The 17,252-nt window shown below is 37.4% G+C and overlaps 1 long non-coding RNA gene across 1 annotated transcript in view; it reads right to left on the bottom strand.

Annotated features, from left to right (window-relative positions):
* Positions 1–6,542: 6,542 nt before the first annotated feature.
* LOC143669706 (uncharacterized) overlaps positions 6,543–17,252 on the bottom strand; it is a 31,963-nt gene continuing 21,253 nt past the window's right edge. Inside the window, exons 3-4 of the long non-coding RNA XR_013168998.1 lie at positions 9,369–9,433; positions 6,543–6,974 (exon numbers count right to left, since the gene is read on the bottom strand). This is a non-coding gene — a long non-coding RNA (uncharacterized LOC143669706). The remainder of the gene's footprint in view (positions 6,975–9,368; positions 9,434–17,252) is intronic.

Genomic DNA, 17,252 nt, shown 5'->3' with positions numbered 1-17,252 from the left:
CCAACAAAAACAAATAATCCAATAAAAGGTGTTGCAATAATGGGCTACTCACATGGAAAAAGATTGAAATGGAACCCCTCCATACTGCGTACAAAAAAAAAGAAAAAAATCTATAGGATCACTCCAGGGTAGTTAAACCTGAGAACAGCAGGAGTCCTTAAACACCTGTGGGCCTTGGGTGTTCTTATGGCAGACCAATGGGGGATACTCAGTGGAGCCTCTTCTCAGTTAAAACACATGGGTGTGGTCACTGGGCCTTTCGGTAATGTGAGCACCATGATATTTTAAAACCAAATCTTATTTACCATTAATGTATTGTCTATCCGTTCTTCCCTTCATCTATTCCTGTTTTTTTCTTTTTTTTTTTTTTCACATTCAAATATCATTTCTGAAGTTGTATCTACCATGTGTCAGGCTCTGAGCCAAGCTTTGAACAAGGCAGGCTTTTCTTTTTTTTTTCTGTGAGTTAGAAAAGAGGGTAATAAACTGAGTAGAGTGCAATAAACTGACTAATAAATGAATGGATAATTATAGCTTGTGATAAATGCCATGAGCAAATGAATAACATGACCTGACATTATTAACCAAGCCGGGGAATCACTGGAACGATAATCTGCCTAAACCTTTAGTGTCCTGAGGCTCTACTTTCTTTTCCCTTTGCTCCTCCAAGATCAATCTTTTCCCAATTCTGGATCAAATAACTAATTATCAGAGAACAACTGTGACCATGTCTAGGGGAGCTGATTTTGTCATTGCAAATAAACCAAACCCTCCTTACCCTATTTTAATTAGTATAGCTCTTGCATTTTGGGGTTTCTTCCAAGTAGGCCACAGTTATTTTGAAAATCACAGGATCTTTGCTTTTTATTTGCATCTTTGATATATGTATAAATTATTGTTCAAAATAATTAAAAAGGAGTCTGCCCTTGACATGGCTCCATTCAAATTTATGATGTAAATTCCCTGGAATAATATTGCCAGAGAGGGTGAGAAATAAAACAAACCAACTTCCAATCTGTGGGCTTTCTGAGAACTTGATGTTCTCACCATGGCAAGAACATCTTGTTGCATTGCCCTCCACCCTTCTGTTCTTGGTTCTGGCCTGGCTTTCCAGAACTCCCAGATCTGATTCGGATTCTTCTACTGATTGTTGAACTCTGAACAAGTCATTTACCTTCCATATCTTCTGATCTCGAATTTGCCTCATTCGTGCAATTGTCACCTGGTTTAGAAAAGATAGACCTTCAAAAATGCTATTTGTGAAAAAAAAAAAAAAGCTATTTGTGTGGGTCTATTATTTTCCAGTATTATAAAACACAAGTTAAATTTGATTGTGTATTTTTGTGCTGTCTTCCATTTTCATTTTTGCTGCAAAATTATGAAAAAGTAATGAAATTTGTATGATCAAAAAATTCGACAATAAGGTTCCCCACTGAACATCCATGCCAAAATAATAAATTATAACGAGTGTTTAAAACAACCAGTTGGGTGCAGAGGAAACTGAGTGGCTCTTTTCAAGTGGAAGAAAGACAGGAGATGTTTTCTGTATTAATGAGCAGCTTGACTTTAATTCTATTGGGAGAGACGCCGACGGTATACGAGGCTGTGAGGTTGTATTACATTGGATTGCAACATCTGTCACTGGCTCACACAGCTTTTAATCTTTCATTTCATATTCAGACTTATCAGTATTCATTAAAAAGTCTCCATTTGTGCAAGTTCTTCTGGGAAAAAGTACCCTATCTCGGTGTCTTAGATTATTTTTTTTCTTTAAAAAAAAAAAGTTCAATTTTAAACACATATTTCACCCAGCAGCAAGCAGCATCTGGCAGCAGGAGGTGGGAACATGTCATACATGCTGATGACCAAACAGCTTCTCTCCAGGTGGAATTTAGCGTTGGTAGGAGAGGGGGACAAAATTTAAATTTAAACTCACCGATTTCCATTTTGGTTTCCCACCTACAAGAAAATTTAGTTGTTGGTACAAATGGCATTCTATTAGTTATCGCTTAGGAGTCTTGGCATATTTTACAAATAAGGGAGCACAAAGCCTGAGCCTGAGTCCCTGGATAATAGAATGTGCTGCTGAGCTGGGGTAGCCTCACTTACTTGGTAGTCCAGGCACATGCATAGCATCTAAAGGTCTAAACAGAAAGGTAGGGTGCCCTGCTCCAGCCAGAAATCTAATGATTTTCCATATCTGAAACAGAGAGCTAATACAGCAGGAATTGCTTCCACCAGCTCCACTTTGCAGCTACGGTGTATAATAAAAATGCAAGAAATGTATAATGTGACTCATTGGTGCTTATTTCACACATAAAAAAATTAATATTCCTTCTGTTACCTGTATAATAACTTCCATATTTTATCATACACATAGGCCCCTCCATGATTCAGAGAGGAATTAGTATACATTGAAATTTTTTCATGTAGGCAAGGATAGTATAACAAATCTATCAGATTTTGTACAAATGGAGCCCATGGGCAAAAAAAAAAAACCCCACACAAACACCCATATGAATAAAAAATTAAATATTGAGGCTAAAGTAAAGGTATTTTCATTTAGATGGAATGGTATGACCAGGCTTTCTGCCTCCAGGGAATGGGGAGATGAAAAATAAACTTCTGAAACCTCTAAGTCCCAGGAGAAATACGGCCTTGCAGGAGAACTACCACAAGAGAGAAAGATGCCAGTGGTGGGAGCCATTCTCTCTCCCTCAGCTCTCACCCCTTGCTGGTGTTGAAGGCTTCCTCAAGGCAAGCAACACTGAGGAACCAGGATCAATTTTATCTCTGACTGAAGGCTGTTTGTCTCCTCTCAGAAAACACCTCAGGGTTGTATTCCTAGTGAGGGATGAGAGCCTCGGAGTCATCTCCCCATCCCTTTCAGAAGCTTCAACTCGTGGCTAGAATCTAATAACCTAAGAATGTCTTTTGTCAGCCTGTATTTTGAAGAGACTGGACTTCATCTAGGTTTAATTGCTGCATAAAGTTGAATTTGGCCAGAAAGAAAGAAGCAAATACAATGAGAAAAGAATTTTGCTTGTTCCTGTACATATGCTTCCAACGTCTTTTCCCACTGCTTCAACAACGCCCAAGCATCCGTGTTCATTTAATTGTGCCTTGACTAGGACTGAGTCCACCTGTGAGTGATGGAGCTTAGTGACCCTGTCTGGACTCGCCAGCCTCTAGGAGCTTAAACATAGTTTTAAGTGTGCTGTAAGGGATGGAAAGAGCAAATCTAAATCTAAAGCAAATCATTAAGCTAAAAAACCACATGATAAGGGTGAAGGTGCTTTGAACACCTCTTTTTTCATGTTTTAACTTTTGGTTTTGCAATAATCCTAGGCTTACAGTTTTGTGAGTTTTATGTAGTTGTTCTAGTTTGCAAGCTGCCAGAATGCAATAACCAGAAATGGAATGGCTTTTAAAAAGGGGAATTTAATAAGTTGCTAGTGTATAGTTCTAAGGCCGAGAAATGTCCTAATTAAAGCAAGTCTATAGAAATGTCCAATCAAAGGCATCCAGGGAAAGATACCTTGGTTCAAAAAGGCCGATGAAATTCAAGGTTTCTCTCTCAAGTGAGAAGGCACATAGTGAACACAGTCAGGGTTTCTCTCTCAGCTGGAAGGGCACATGAACACGGCATCATCTGCTACCTTTCTCTCCTGGCTTCCTGTTTCATGAAGCTCCCTGGGAGGCGTTTTCCTTCTTCATCTCCAAAGATTCCTGGCTGGTGTACTCTGCTTCTCATGGCTATGTCATTCTGCTCTCTCTGAATCTCCCATTCTCCAAAATGCTTCCTCTTTTACAGGACTCCAATAAACCAATCAAGACCCACCCAAATGGGTGGAGACATGTCCTCCCCTAATCCAGTTTGACAACCACTCTTGACTAAATCACATCATCCAGGGAGATGATCTGATTACAGTTTCAAACCTACAGTATTGAAAAGGGATTATTCTACCTTTATGAAGTGGGATTTTGATTAAAACATGGCTTTTCTAGGGGGGCATACACCTTTTAAACCAGCACAATAGTAATGAATAGTAATAAATTTGATTGTGGTGAATGCACAGTTTTTTCATAATGTTATGAGCCATTGATTGATTACTTTGGAGGGATTGTGTGGTGTTTGAATATACCTCAGTAAAACTGCTAAATATATATACAACAAATTACTACTGCCCTTTGCCCAGACTCCCTGAGTTTTATACATCTGACATTATCACAGTATAATTTTCAAATCAAGAAGTTTAATTTGATACAATAACACCATCAAATCTTTAGACCTTATTCAAATTTTGCCAGTTGTCCCATTAATGTCCATTTTCTAGATCAGGAACTGATCAAGAATCTCATGTTGCCTTTAATTGCCATGTCTCCTTAGTTTCCTTAAACCTGGAATTCCTCACTCTTCCTTTTTTCTTGTATCATCTTGACACTTTCAAACCAGTTTTTTTTTTTTTTTGCTTGGGCAGGCACCAGGAATTGAACCCTGGTCTGCAGCATGGCAGGTGAGAACTCTACCTGCTGAGCCATCTGGCCTGCCCTCAAACTGGTTGTTTTGTAGGACTTCTCTCGGTTTGGGTTTGTCTGATGGTGCCTCTTGATTAGATTCAGTTGTGCATTTTTGGTGTATATATCAGGATATCACTATGTCCCAATACTGCTGATGTTCAATTTGTTTACTTGGTTAAGGTGGTGCCACCCAAGGTCTTCCACAACCATATTAATTTTTTTCCCTTTGTAATTAGTAAATATCTCACAATGAGAATAAATATTCGGTTCCTCAATATACATTATACATTCACTCACTACTTTTGGTATCCTTTGATGATTCTTACCTGTAGCAATTATTACTGTGCTATTTGCCAAATGGTGATTTTCTAAGGCTATCATTCCTTCTATATTTACTATTTGGAATTGCACAATAAGGAGGAGGTTTCTCTTTTCCCCTATTTGTTTATTTTTAATTACTTGTCTATGGGAGTATGGGTTCATAGATTCTTATTTTATTCTATGAGTTATAATCTATTATATCATTATTTATTTTCTTGCACAAGTTACCCCGTATTTGGTCATCAGGAGCTCTGTAGGGTCCTGTATCTTTCTACATGTCTCATTTTTTTTAGCACTTTCTTATTTTCCAACATCACAAGACGTTCCAGGCTCATTTTGTTCTTTCCCTGCTCCAGCTGTGGAACCAGTCATATCTTTGAGGAGCCTTTTCCCTTTTCTTGGAGAATGGTATTTAAAAACCAAGATCTGGGAGCTAGTTATTCTCATTGCTATTGGGGTGTCACTACTTCAAGGACCTCTCAGGGGACAGAGTTATGTTTATATAATGATACATGTGCATATGTAAGTAAGCACACACTTCTGTTTCTATTTCTATCAATCTATGTAAATATTAAAATTCTGAGTTCATACTATCTCCAATTCCAATCCAAATCCATAGGGCTTATTCTAGCCTTCCTCTCTCTTTCTTTTTTTTCTTGGAACATTTGCATCTATTCAGAAAAAGAAATAAAACGAAAACAGAGAAAAAAATTCATACATATCATACCCCTTACCCCTCCCTTTCATTGATCACTAGCATTTCAAATAAAATTTACTTTAACATTTGTTCCCCCTATTATTTATTTATTTATTTATTTATTTATTTATTTATTTATTTATTTTTTAACATGGGCAGGCACCGGGAATCGAACCCAGGTCCTTGGGCTTGGCAGGCAAGCATTCTTACCTGCTGAGCCACCGTGGCCCACCCCCTATTATTTATTTTTATTCCATATGTTCTACTTGTCTGTTGACAAGGTAGATAAAAGGAACATCAGACACAAGGTTTTCACAATCGCACAGTCACATTGTGAAAGCTATATCATTATACAATCATCATCAAGAAACGTGGCTACTAGAGCACAGCTCTACATTTTCAGGCAGTTCCCTCCAGCCTCTCCATTACATCTTGACTAACAAGGTGGTATCTATTTAATGCATAAGAATAACCTCCAGGATAATCTCTCGACTCTGTTTGGAATCTCTCAGCCATTGACACTTTATTTTATCTCATTTCACTCTTCCCCCTTTTGGTCAAGAAGGTTTCCTCAATCCTTTGATGCTGAGTCTCAGCTCATTCTAGGGTTTTTCTCAATCCCTTGGTGCTGAGTCTCAACTCATTCTAGGATTTCTGCCCCACATTGCCAGGAAGGTCCACACCCCTGGGAGTCATGTCCCAAGTAGACAGGGGCAGGGAAGTGAGTTTGCTTGTTGCGTTGGCTGGAGAGAGAGGCCACAAAAGAGGTTCTCTTGGGAGCCTTCCTCTTTCTTGTTTGTAACTCCTTTCTTTGACAGTGAGAACTCTGGTACTTATTATTCACAACATATTTACTTACTTGATCATTCCTAGAATACACACAAAGTAGCATAACATTTTATTTTTCATGTTCTTGGATTTAATTACCAAAGTGTTTCTATGAGAAATTTTATGTGAACTTTAAAATATCATTTAAAATATCCTCACATGGACTTCTGTGCAACTTCTGAAGAGGTCAGTCAATGTAAAAAGGAAAGTTTCTCTGGAGACCTGGCAAGTTGTTGAGATTACCCTGGGAATGGATGCTATCCTCATTTTAAAGAAAAAACAGAATTGGAAAATTGCATCTTTCTTAGTATTTCCCTGTATTCCAAGATCCTAAATTCTTGGCCCAGGCCCTTTAAGATAGGCTATTGAAAGCACTGTTTCCACATCTGCCGTCATTGTAGAGGAGCTGAGATGTGCTGAAATACGGTCAGTGTAATTTTTGCTGTGTAGGAAATAGCACATAGACCTTGGCTTTCTTTAAGCATAGGATGCCAGTCAGAGACCTGAAGCCAGGTGGTTTACAATCCAGTTTGAATGCCTCCAGGAAATTCACCAAGGTCCTATTGTTTACTCATTGTGGAGTTGATCATTTTCTGCAGGACCAGCTCTAGATAAAGTAGGAACAAGTGAGAAAATTGTGTATTGCATATATAAGCTCACCACTTTATATGCCCAAGATAAGCTGTACTCTATTTCTCTAATGGTAAGCAAAAGTAACTAAAACCAATCAATATGAATGACTTAAAGTCTCTGCCCAAACAAAAATTTTTATATTGATTAAAAAAGAAAGAATGATTTAGCTTCATAGCCATTACAAAATTCTACATTAAAAATAAAAAGCCACAGTAAGGTATAAAATAAATGGATGGGAAAAGAGATACCAGGAGAGTGTAATGTAAAATACAGCAGAATGGCAAGATTATCAGACAAAATAAAATTTAAAACAAAAGGATCTAAATGGGGTAAAATGATATGAAACACAAAAAATACAATCACACAAAACCTATAATAGTCACAAAACTTTATAGGAAAAAAGTGTATATAAGGCAACAGAATATTCAGGAAGCTAAAAATATATAATAGACTTCAAATTTGGTGGTAGATTTTAATATTACTCTTTCACTATTACATAGATTAAAAATGAATGACCATAAAATATGCGATTTTGTTCTTTACAGAGTTTTTTTTCCCAAATTCTCAATGAATCTTTAAAAAAATAATTATGTAATAAGCCACAAAGAAAATCTCAATAGAAAATTAAGGCTATTGTAGGACATATTTGACTGCAAAGTAAAACTGGAAATGAACAATTAGATGATAAAAATTTTCCAACTGGTTAAATATAAATAATCTGCTTCTAAAAATACTTCTTGAATAAATGAGAAAAGCAAATCTAAAATCCAGACTATTTAGACATTATTAAAAATAGAAGTAGCACACATCAGACCCTAGAGGATACAGCCAGAGCCATACTCTGAGAACACATTCATAGCCTTGAATTATTTTGTGGTCAAAGGACAAAGATGAAAAATTAACTAAATCTTAAACTCAAGAAGTTATTAAAAATCAAAATAAAAGACCAAAATAAAATTGGAAAAATAAAGAATTAGAAAGCAAAATAAATAAAATTAATAAAGATTTATAGCTGTTTTTTTTTTAAAATAAGAGAGATGAACTGGTGGTAAACCTGGCCCAAGGAAATATTTGAGAAGAAATAGGCAATACTATATTGAGAGTAAGAAAGAGAACTATAACCACAGATATAGAGGTGTCTAAAGTGATGGAAGAGTGATATTTATGCCAAAATTATTGACAAACTAGATAAAATGAATTACTTCAATGAAAATTAAAAATATAAAACTTGACAAGATAATGTAGGAAACCGAAATATACCAATAGTCACAGATTAAGCCAAGAATTTTGTCAAAGATTTACTTCCAGATAGTGTTATAGGAGGGTTCTCTCAAGCCTTAAATGATCGTGTAGTCCTTGTGGTTTTAAACTATAGAGCATAGGAAAAGATGGGCAATTCAATTCAATTTTTTAGGCTATCATATTCTAAATAACAAACCCAATAAAAGTTGCAAAAATTGTAGACCAAATACATTTATCAGTATAGATGTAAATATCCTAAGGAAAATATTAGAAATTAAATCCTGCAGTTACTTAAAAAAAATAGCATGTCATGATCAAGGAAATTTTCTTTCATAAATTTAGGAATCACTAAAAATGTCAGAACTGTATTAATGTTATATTTATGGGTGCCTGTGGTAGACAAACTTTAAAATGTTGCCCACTAGTCAGTGTCTACTATTATGCACAGCCTTGTATAATCTAATCCCTTGGAGTGGACTGGCTTGCTTTTAACTAATAAAATTTGGTAACATGGAGGGGATGTTATTTCAATGACAATATTATAAAAGATTCTGACTTGCATCTTGTTAGCACATACTCTCCCTTATCACTTCAGTGATGTAAGTAGTCATGTTGGGTAGGTCCACAGGGCAAAGAATTGAGAGTGGCCTCTGGTCAAGAACCAACTAGAAACTGAGGCCCTCATGCTAATAATCAAAAGGAACTGAATCCTGCCAGCTACCATGCAAAGGGACTTGGAAGTAACTCTTTCCCCAGGTGATACTTCACATGAGACCCCAGCCCTAACCAGCACTTTGCTGTCTCACGAGAAATTCTGAAGCAAAGGGCCCAGCTAAGCCAGGCGTGGATTACCGTGACATATGGGGACAGGAGATAATCAGTGTGTATTGTGTTAATCTGCTAAATTGGTGGTGATTACTTATGCAGCAATAGAGAAGTAAAACAGAGTTCTAACAGTCTTGCAACAAAATTGAACAGCCATTTCTCTAAGGGGACACCTCCATTTAGTAGGCCGCCTATTTCCAGAAAGGATTTTTTACTAGTAATATTTCAGGCCTCTCTCTGTCCCTCCCTCCCATGGCATTTCTTGGCTCTGCCCTTAGAGATGTGTTTTGGCTGTGTTTACCTGTGAGTGAAGCTCCTTTCTGGAATGCTTTCCTCCATGTGGTATCATTACCAGGGCAGCACTTCCTGTGGGGAAGAAGCCTGTCATTATCCACTTATAGCTGCGTGGGTTTATTTCTAAGGTGAAGAATTAGGAAGCTACTTGAGTCCACACATCTAAGCCATATTTTATTATTAGTTTGACCAATTAAGCTGGTGTTTGATCTGCTTCCATTCAATTCTTTTGTGCAGGATTGGTTCTAAACTCAAGATAGGAAACAGGCAGGGTGTTACTCTAAGACCTCAACTAATGCTAATAAAAATTCTTGGTATAGTAGGAATAGAAGGAAACCTATTTAATAAGGCAAAGAGTATATAGCAGGCACCAATAGCAACCATCATATTGAATGGTGACCCATTCAAGGCATTTCTATTGAAGTCGTAAAGGCCCACCTTTACTATTAGCACCCAACTTTGTTCTAGAGATTATAGCCACTGAAATAAGTGAGAAAAAGGAATAAGCAATACATATATTGAAAAGGAACATATAAATATGTTGGTTTTCTAATGATATATTTCATACAAAGAAATTTCAAGAACTCAGCAGAAAAAAATAATGAAACCAATAAATATGGCCAGTAAAACATAGAGAAAAAAGTATACAAAATCCAGTTGCTTTTCTTCATACAACAAATGAAACAGGAAAAAATCCATTCACAATAGTAACTAAACTATAAAGTACCCAGAATATGCTTAACAAAAATTATGAAAAATATTTCTGAAGAAATCTATAGAATTTTCCTTTGAAAACTTATCTTTTGGAAAGGAGAAATACCTAAATAAATGGAGAAGCAACTAGTAGAGGTCAATGACTTAAGCTCCTTGGATTGGAATATGTTAACTACATTTCTCATCAGTTAAGAAACAGAAAACCAAATAATAGTACTAAAGGGTTTTTCAGGAAATGACCAGAAAACATTATTACCACAGTATCAAGTTCCAAATTAAATAAGTTTCTGAATTATACAATACCATTCAATAATTTTTATAATTTGGGGGCTTAAATAAGGCATATGTCACACCTGTTGGCTTGACAATTTTATCAGTCTTCAATGATACTTCCTCAACCCTAAGTATCAGGACAGAATCATTATCGCTGGAACCCTGCAGAATCATTTGTGTGTATTTTCTTTTCATAGAAAATGACCGTGTAGAACTATGTGTGCACCAAAGAGGATATTAAGTAGGTTCAGCAAGCAGCATCTTCACCCAAGCCAAAGAGTGGTTCTCTTCAGGCATCAGAAAGCATCCATCATTTGCACTACATCACCCATGTGAATCAGCAACAGTTTTGAATAGCACCGAACTGCCCTATAGAGGCCAAGTCAATTATGTTGTGAGATTCCAGAAAGGTGCCAATAACAAATTAGTACTCATTTAGAGGGTCTTTGGGCTGCAAAGACCAATGGATTATTAGATTATCTGTTTTTGATGAGGAATATTGCTGCTCAAGCAAATACCATGAAATAGGTTGGATTAAGCAATGGGAATTTATTTGCTCACAGTCTGGGGCTTAGAGAAAGTCCAAATCAAGGCACCATCAAGGTGATTCTTTCTTCCCAAAGACTGGCATTCTGGGGCTGGCTGCCAATAAGTCTTGGTCCTGGGCTCCTCTGTCATAGGGCAATGCATATGGCCGCCACTCCTAGCCTCTCCCTTCTCTTTTGGGTTCCATTGATGTTCAGCTTCTGGCTGCTTCCTCAGTGACCTTTTCTCTTTGTCTAAATTTCATTCAGGGTTAAGACCCATCCTGATTGGCCTGGGCCACACATTAACTGAAGTAACCTCTTCAAAAGCTCCTACTTAAATGGGTTCACACACATGGGAATGGCTTAAGTTTAAGAGCATATTTTCTGGGGTGCATGTAGCTTAAAGCCACCACAAATATTTTGTTTATATCAACAGTGTATATGTCAAGACTCAAACCTTCAAGCAAGAAGATTCCATGATGTTTGATGATTCTCTGGAAGTCAAATATCTAATAAACTGGAGGTTTCTCAAACACATTCCTTTGAAGTAATCCTTGACTCTGCTCTTTTTCTCACTCTCCAATACAATCTCCTAGTATATCCTGTTGGCCTTACTTACAAAATACATTCTGAGTTTGACCACTTCTCACTACTTCCCATTCTGACCTTAGCCACCATATTCTCTCTTTTCTTCTTCTTCAAATTAGAATGTGCACTTTATTGACAAGGAAACTGAGGGTAGAGGGAACATAAAAACACATGAACACACTCACATACACATACAAAGACATAGAAACACATGCGCTTATTGAGCACAGATGACTTATTTTTTAAGTAATTCAAACCAAGCAATTGATCCGCTTGATCAGTGAGTGGACAGAAGCCTTAACAGGCCCATAGTTTTTCGTTTAAACCATGTCTTTTTCAGTTTGCCTCAAACACATCACTTTGCCAAGTGTTATGGTCAGACCTTTTAATAAAGGATGACGTCTTTGCTTTTTTTTTTTCCTTTCAATCTACTCAATTTATTTTAACATTTGTTCCCCCTATTATTTATTTGTTTTTAATTCATATGTTTTACTCATCTGTCCATACCATAGATAAAAGAAACATCAGACACAAGGTTTCCACAATCACACAGTCACACTGAGAAAGCTGTATCATCATGCAATCATCTTCAAGGAACATGGCTATTGGTGCACACCTCCCTCTAACCTCTCTAATATGTCTTAAACTAAAAAGGGGGTATCTATATAATGCATAAGAATAACCTCCAGGATAACTTTTCAACTCTTTTTGAAATCTCTCAGCCACTGACACTTTATTTTGTCTCATTTCTCTCTTCCCCATTTTGGTCGAGAAGGTTTTCTCAGTCTCTTGATCCTGAGTCCCAGTTCATTCTAGGATTTCTGTCCCACATTGCCAGGGAGGTTTACACCCCTGGGAGTCATGTCCCATGTAGAGAGGGGCAGGGCAGTGAGTTCATTTGCTGTTTTGGCTGAGAGAGAGATAGGCCACATCTGAGCAACAAAAGAGGGTTTCTGGGGGTGACTCTTACGACTAATTTTAAGTAGGCTTAGCCTATCCTTTGCAGGAATAAGTTTCATATGAACAAATCCCAAGATTGAGGGCTCTGCCTTTGATTTGGTTGTCCCCACTGCTTGTGAGAATATCAGGAATTCTCCACATGGGGAAGTTGAATTTTTCCTCTTTCTTGCCATTCCCTCAAGGGGACTTTGCAAATACTTCTTTATTCATTGTTCAAATCACTCTGGGATTTATCAGGGCATACCCTGGACAAACCTACAAAATCTCATGCCCTATTTAAGGTTCTATGTACTTATGGGGTTCAGTAAACCTGTCCATATAAGCTATATTAGGAAATGTACTAGTCAAATTATAAATTTTTTACCAAATAAACATTTTTTGCTTTAGTCTCACACAGAAGTTGAAGTTCTAAAATATGAATGACCATCTATTTTCAACACCTGCAACACTGACATTCCTTTGTTCTTCCTCATGCAAAAACAGTTTTTAATTTGTACATTTAGTCACTATCATTGTATGCTCTAGGCATTCCTAGATTATACCATCTCAGTCGTTATTATCTACATTTCCTTCTGGTTTCATATGTGCCTCCAGCCCTCCTCCCTCTATCCTTCTCACATTCAGCTTCATTCAGTATACTTACATTATTGTGCTACAGTCAGGTAGTTTGTGCTATCCATTTCTGAATTTTTACAATCAGTCCTGTTGCACAATCTGTATCCCTTCAGCTCCAATTACTCAATATCTACCCTATTTCTATCTCCTAATGACCTCTGTTCTTAACTGAAATTCAGCCACCATTCTCTCTTGTCTCGATTATTTCCGTAACCTCTAAATGATTTCCCTGCTTCCACCACTGCCCTCATCCTTTAAAATGAAAGTCATAGCATGCTGCTTCTTTGCTTTAAACCCTCCAATGACTTTTCACTTTACCCAGAGTAAAAGTTAAAATCTATACACTGGTCTATAAGTAGGGTGACTGTGTAAGTTATCCTTTATACAATCCAATTCTGTGAGTCAAAGGGAAAGCTATTTAAAATTATCCGAGGATAATTAGGCATAAACTAGACTATCCCAGACAAATGAGATGTGTGGTCACCCTACTATAAAGTATAATCTGCATGTGGGCATAATCTGTCTACCCCACATCTGCTACTTGTCAACCCTCAGCACTTACCAATATCTCACCCTTCACTTGGGTCTCCTAACTGTTCCTTGAGCATGCTAAGCATGCTTTTCCGTCACGTCCTTTGTATTTGTTCTTCTCTCTAATTGGAGTGTTCTTCCTCCAGACATGGGCATATTTCAACCTCCCCTTTCTTGTATTCTCTGCTCAAATATCCCCTTTACAAGTGAGGCTTCCCTTGACTATATTATAAATTACAGCCGTCCCATTTCTCCTCCTCACAACCCAATGTTCCTTATCCCTATCACTCTGCTGAGTTTGTCTTTGGTTTTATTTATCACCATCTGTCATACAGATATTTGTCTTTTATTGTTTATGGTCTGTTTTCTCCCACAAGAATGTAAGCTTCATGAAAGCAGAGACTTTGCTTTGCTTACAGTTTATTTTGCTTCAGTCCCTTGACAGCCTTGCATCTAGGAGGCACTAAGTGGGTATCTGTCGAAGGAATGAATGGGTGGTTAAGGTGAAAACACATATAAATCACAGCATTCCCTGTGGAACAGAATGAAATATTTATGTTTAATTCCGTCATGTAAAATATGAATAATTTATCAGCAGAAAGTATGGCCATATTATGTTTGTAACATAAAATCATAAACACATATGTTCCCAAACAACATCATCAACAAAAATAAAACCCAACAAATGATTGAACTAAGGATGATGAATTATTTCCAGATTTTTATGCTCATATTTTGCCCTCTTTTTACTCATGTGAGTACTCAAGATTTTAGAAATCCTGGAGAAAACCATATAATTTTGAACATCCTATCCATTAACTTGACTGTTACGGTAGAACGAAAGCCATTCCTAGATCTGTCACAGAACATCCGGGAATGTTCTGCTGACTTGGAGCTTTACAGCTGGTGTAATAAATCACAACTAGTTCAAGATAAACAGGCATTGCAGATCTCCTTTATTACATACATAAGGAAATTGGGATCCAGCACGGTTGTGACTTGTCTGAGTACACGAGGTTTCGGTAAGAGTGGACTGATTTTTTTTTCTGTGTGTTTACCATTTCTATTTTTTCTTTTGTGAATTTTCATTAATCTCTTTTTGTCAGTTTAGCTATTAGGATGTTTCATTCTTGAATCATCACAACTCTTTCTATTTGTAAGAGCTTTTATCATGTTGTAGATGGAGATTTGTCTTTTACATTTGTTTCTGATTATTTTTTGATACATAGAAGATGGACATATAATTTGCTTTATAATATTTTAAATATTTTTAAATTTTATTTTATTATCTTTAAAAATATTTTTATTGTGAAATATAACATGTTTAAAAAAGCAATACATTTCAAAGTACATTATGCTTTTTTATATTATAAAGCATTCTGTGCATGAGTGTGTATAGGAATGGGTTGTGTGTGCATATTTGTGTGTGTCTCCGTGTAGGTCTACAAGTAGGTATACTGCCATGGCAGTCATAGTGTTCTGTGCTGGGAGGCAGCCCATCCCAGAAAATTAGGAATGATGGGTTTCATCATCACATACTTTTTAATTTTTTTATCACCTTTCTTGTTCTGTCCCTTTTCCTTTCCCTTCTCCCATTCAACTTCTCCTCTCCAAGTTCCTGCTGCTGAACAAGTTTATAGGAATTAGGATAGATTTGTTATGAGATAAGTTTACTATAAATTACATTGTGAACATCCTAAAGGCAGGTATGATGGTTAATTTCATGTTACCTTGGCCAGGTTATATTGTCTAATTGTTTGGCCAAGCAAGCTCTGGCCTTATTTTGCTGTCAGGATATTTTGTAGATAGATTTGCATCTACAATCAGTTAATGGTATCTATGGCTGACTGCATCTACAATCAACAAAGGAGATTGCTCTCAGCAATGTGGGGAGTCTCCTCATTCAATCAGTTGAAGGTGCTAATAGCTAGAGTTGAAGATTTCAGTAGTCAGAAAAGAAGGATGTATGCCTCAATTTCAGCCAGCCAGCTTCCCCTGGGAAATTCAGACTCACCTTCTCCATCACATGTATCAGAATTGCCAGCTTGTGGCCTGCCCTTCAGCATTTAGACTTGTCAGCCTGCATATTCTTCATAATAAATCTCTTGAAATATGTATGTATGTATCCTTTCAGTTCTGCTTCTTTGGAGAACCCTGACTAATACAGTAGGGAATATATTTTATTCATATTTGAATCTTCAAGACCTGGAACACAATATCTACATCTACATTGTTGAATGAACTAACATAATTTCAAATTTGAAGCAAACTAGGAATTTCTCTGAGAGCACTAACAAGGTTCTTCATGTGTATACTTGACCCAATTATAATCAAAGTTGAGAACTTTGATTCAGACACAAACAAGAGTAGAAAATAAACAGTAAAATTAGCTTAAGGGGGATATTTTGTAATTTCTTTTCTAAAACAAATAAAAGGAAATGGCTCTTCTGTACTCTTTGTGCTTTCATATTGATCTTTAAGTAGGATGTTGACCAGTTCATCTCTGTAGGATCCTTCTGGATTTCTGATTCTATCCAGTTTGTTAGAAAAGACTGAGTGAGGCAAGATGAATCACAAGGGGATTTGTTCAGTCTTTACAGCACTCTCTTTTCTATCAGAGCATGTTGCCCCCATTTGTGGGCCTGAATCTACTTCTGTTCCTTCCTGGTAGTGGTCTTGACCATAGAGGCCAGAGGTGGAAGTTTTCACTACTTACATCAAATCTGTTTTTGCTGGTGACCCACCTTCCTTTGTGCACTCATCTGACAACTCATGTCTTGACCTGTAGTCTCTCTCTCTAAATCATTGTCTTGCAAAACTTGGGGTTCTGCAGTCTCTTTACAAGTAGAACTCTGTATTGCTCTCATCAGCCCATAGAAATCTTGAATACACCCTCTTCCCCACACAAGGGTTGGGTCTATGCAGCTTGCCATGTTGTTAGTCTACTGTCGACTGCCTGCTTGTAATCTACTATTGACTGTCTGCCCTTGGACACCTGAAGTTGGGGAAAGGATAGGCTTGCCTTCATGTCAATCATCACCGGCCCCAACACTAAACCTGCTGCTTGTCTGGTTTGGACTTTGGCCTGGGTTTTCATGTTTTCTCTACCACACTTCACCCTGTGCCAGTTTGAGAGTATTATGTACCCCAGAAAAGCCATGTTTTAATCCTGATCCAATCTTGGGGGAGCAGCCATTTATTTTAATCCTGATTCAATACTGTAGGTTGGAAATTTTTTATTATATTATCTCCATGGAGACGACACACCCAATTGTAAGTATGATCTTTTGATTACATGGAGAAGTGACTCCACCCATTCCAGGTGGGTCTTGATTAGTGTACTGGAATCCTTTAAAAGAGAACATATTTTGGAGAAAGTCAGAAATGACAGAGCCAACAGAAACCTCAGAGCAGAGCTGACATAGATGCTGACACTTGAAGAACAGAGAGACATGGGTGTTTGAAAATGGCTGGAGCCCAGCAGATGTCACCATGAGATGTCAAGAACCCAGAACATGGAGAGAGCCCAGGGAAGCCGTTAGATGAAAGCCAGTCCCGGATAAGCAAAATGAGGAACCCCCACAGGAACACTGGCTGAAAGCAATAGAGCCCAGGAGTAAGGGACCAGCAGATGCCAATCACGCGACTTACCAGCTGACAGAGCTGTTCCAGAGCCATTGGCC

The sequence above is a fragment of the Tamandua tetradactyla genome, chromosome 26 (assembly GCF_023851605.1).
Source record: "Tamandua tetradactyla isolate mTamTet1 chromosome 26, mTamTet1.pri, whole genome shotgun sequence".
Classification (NCBI taxonomy): domain Eukaryota; kingdom Metazoa; phylum Chordata; class Mammalia; order Pilosa; family Myrmecophagidae; genus Tamandua; species Tamandua tetradactyla.
This window is presented reverse-complemented; position numbering and strand designations above follow the sequence as displayed.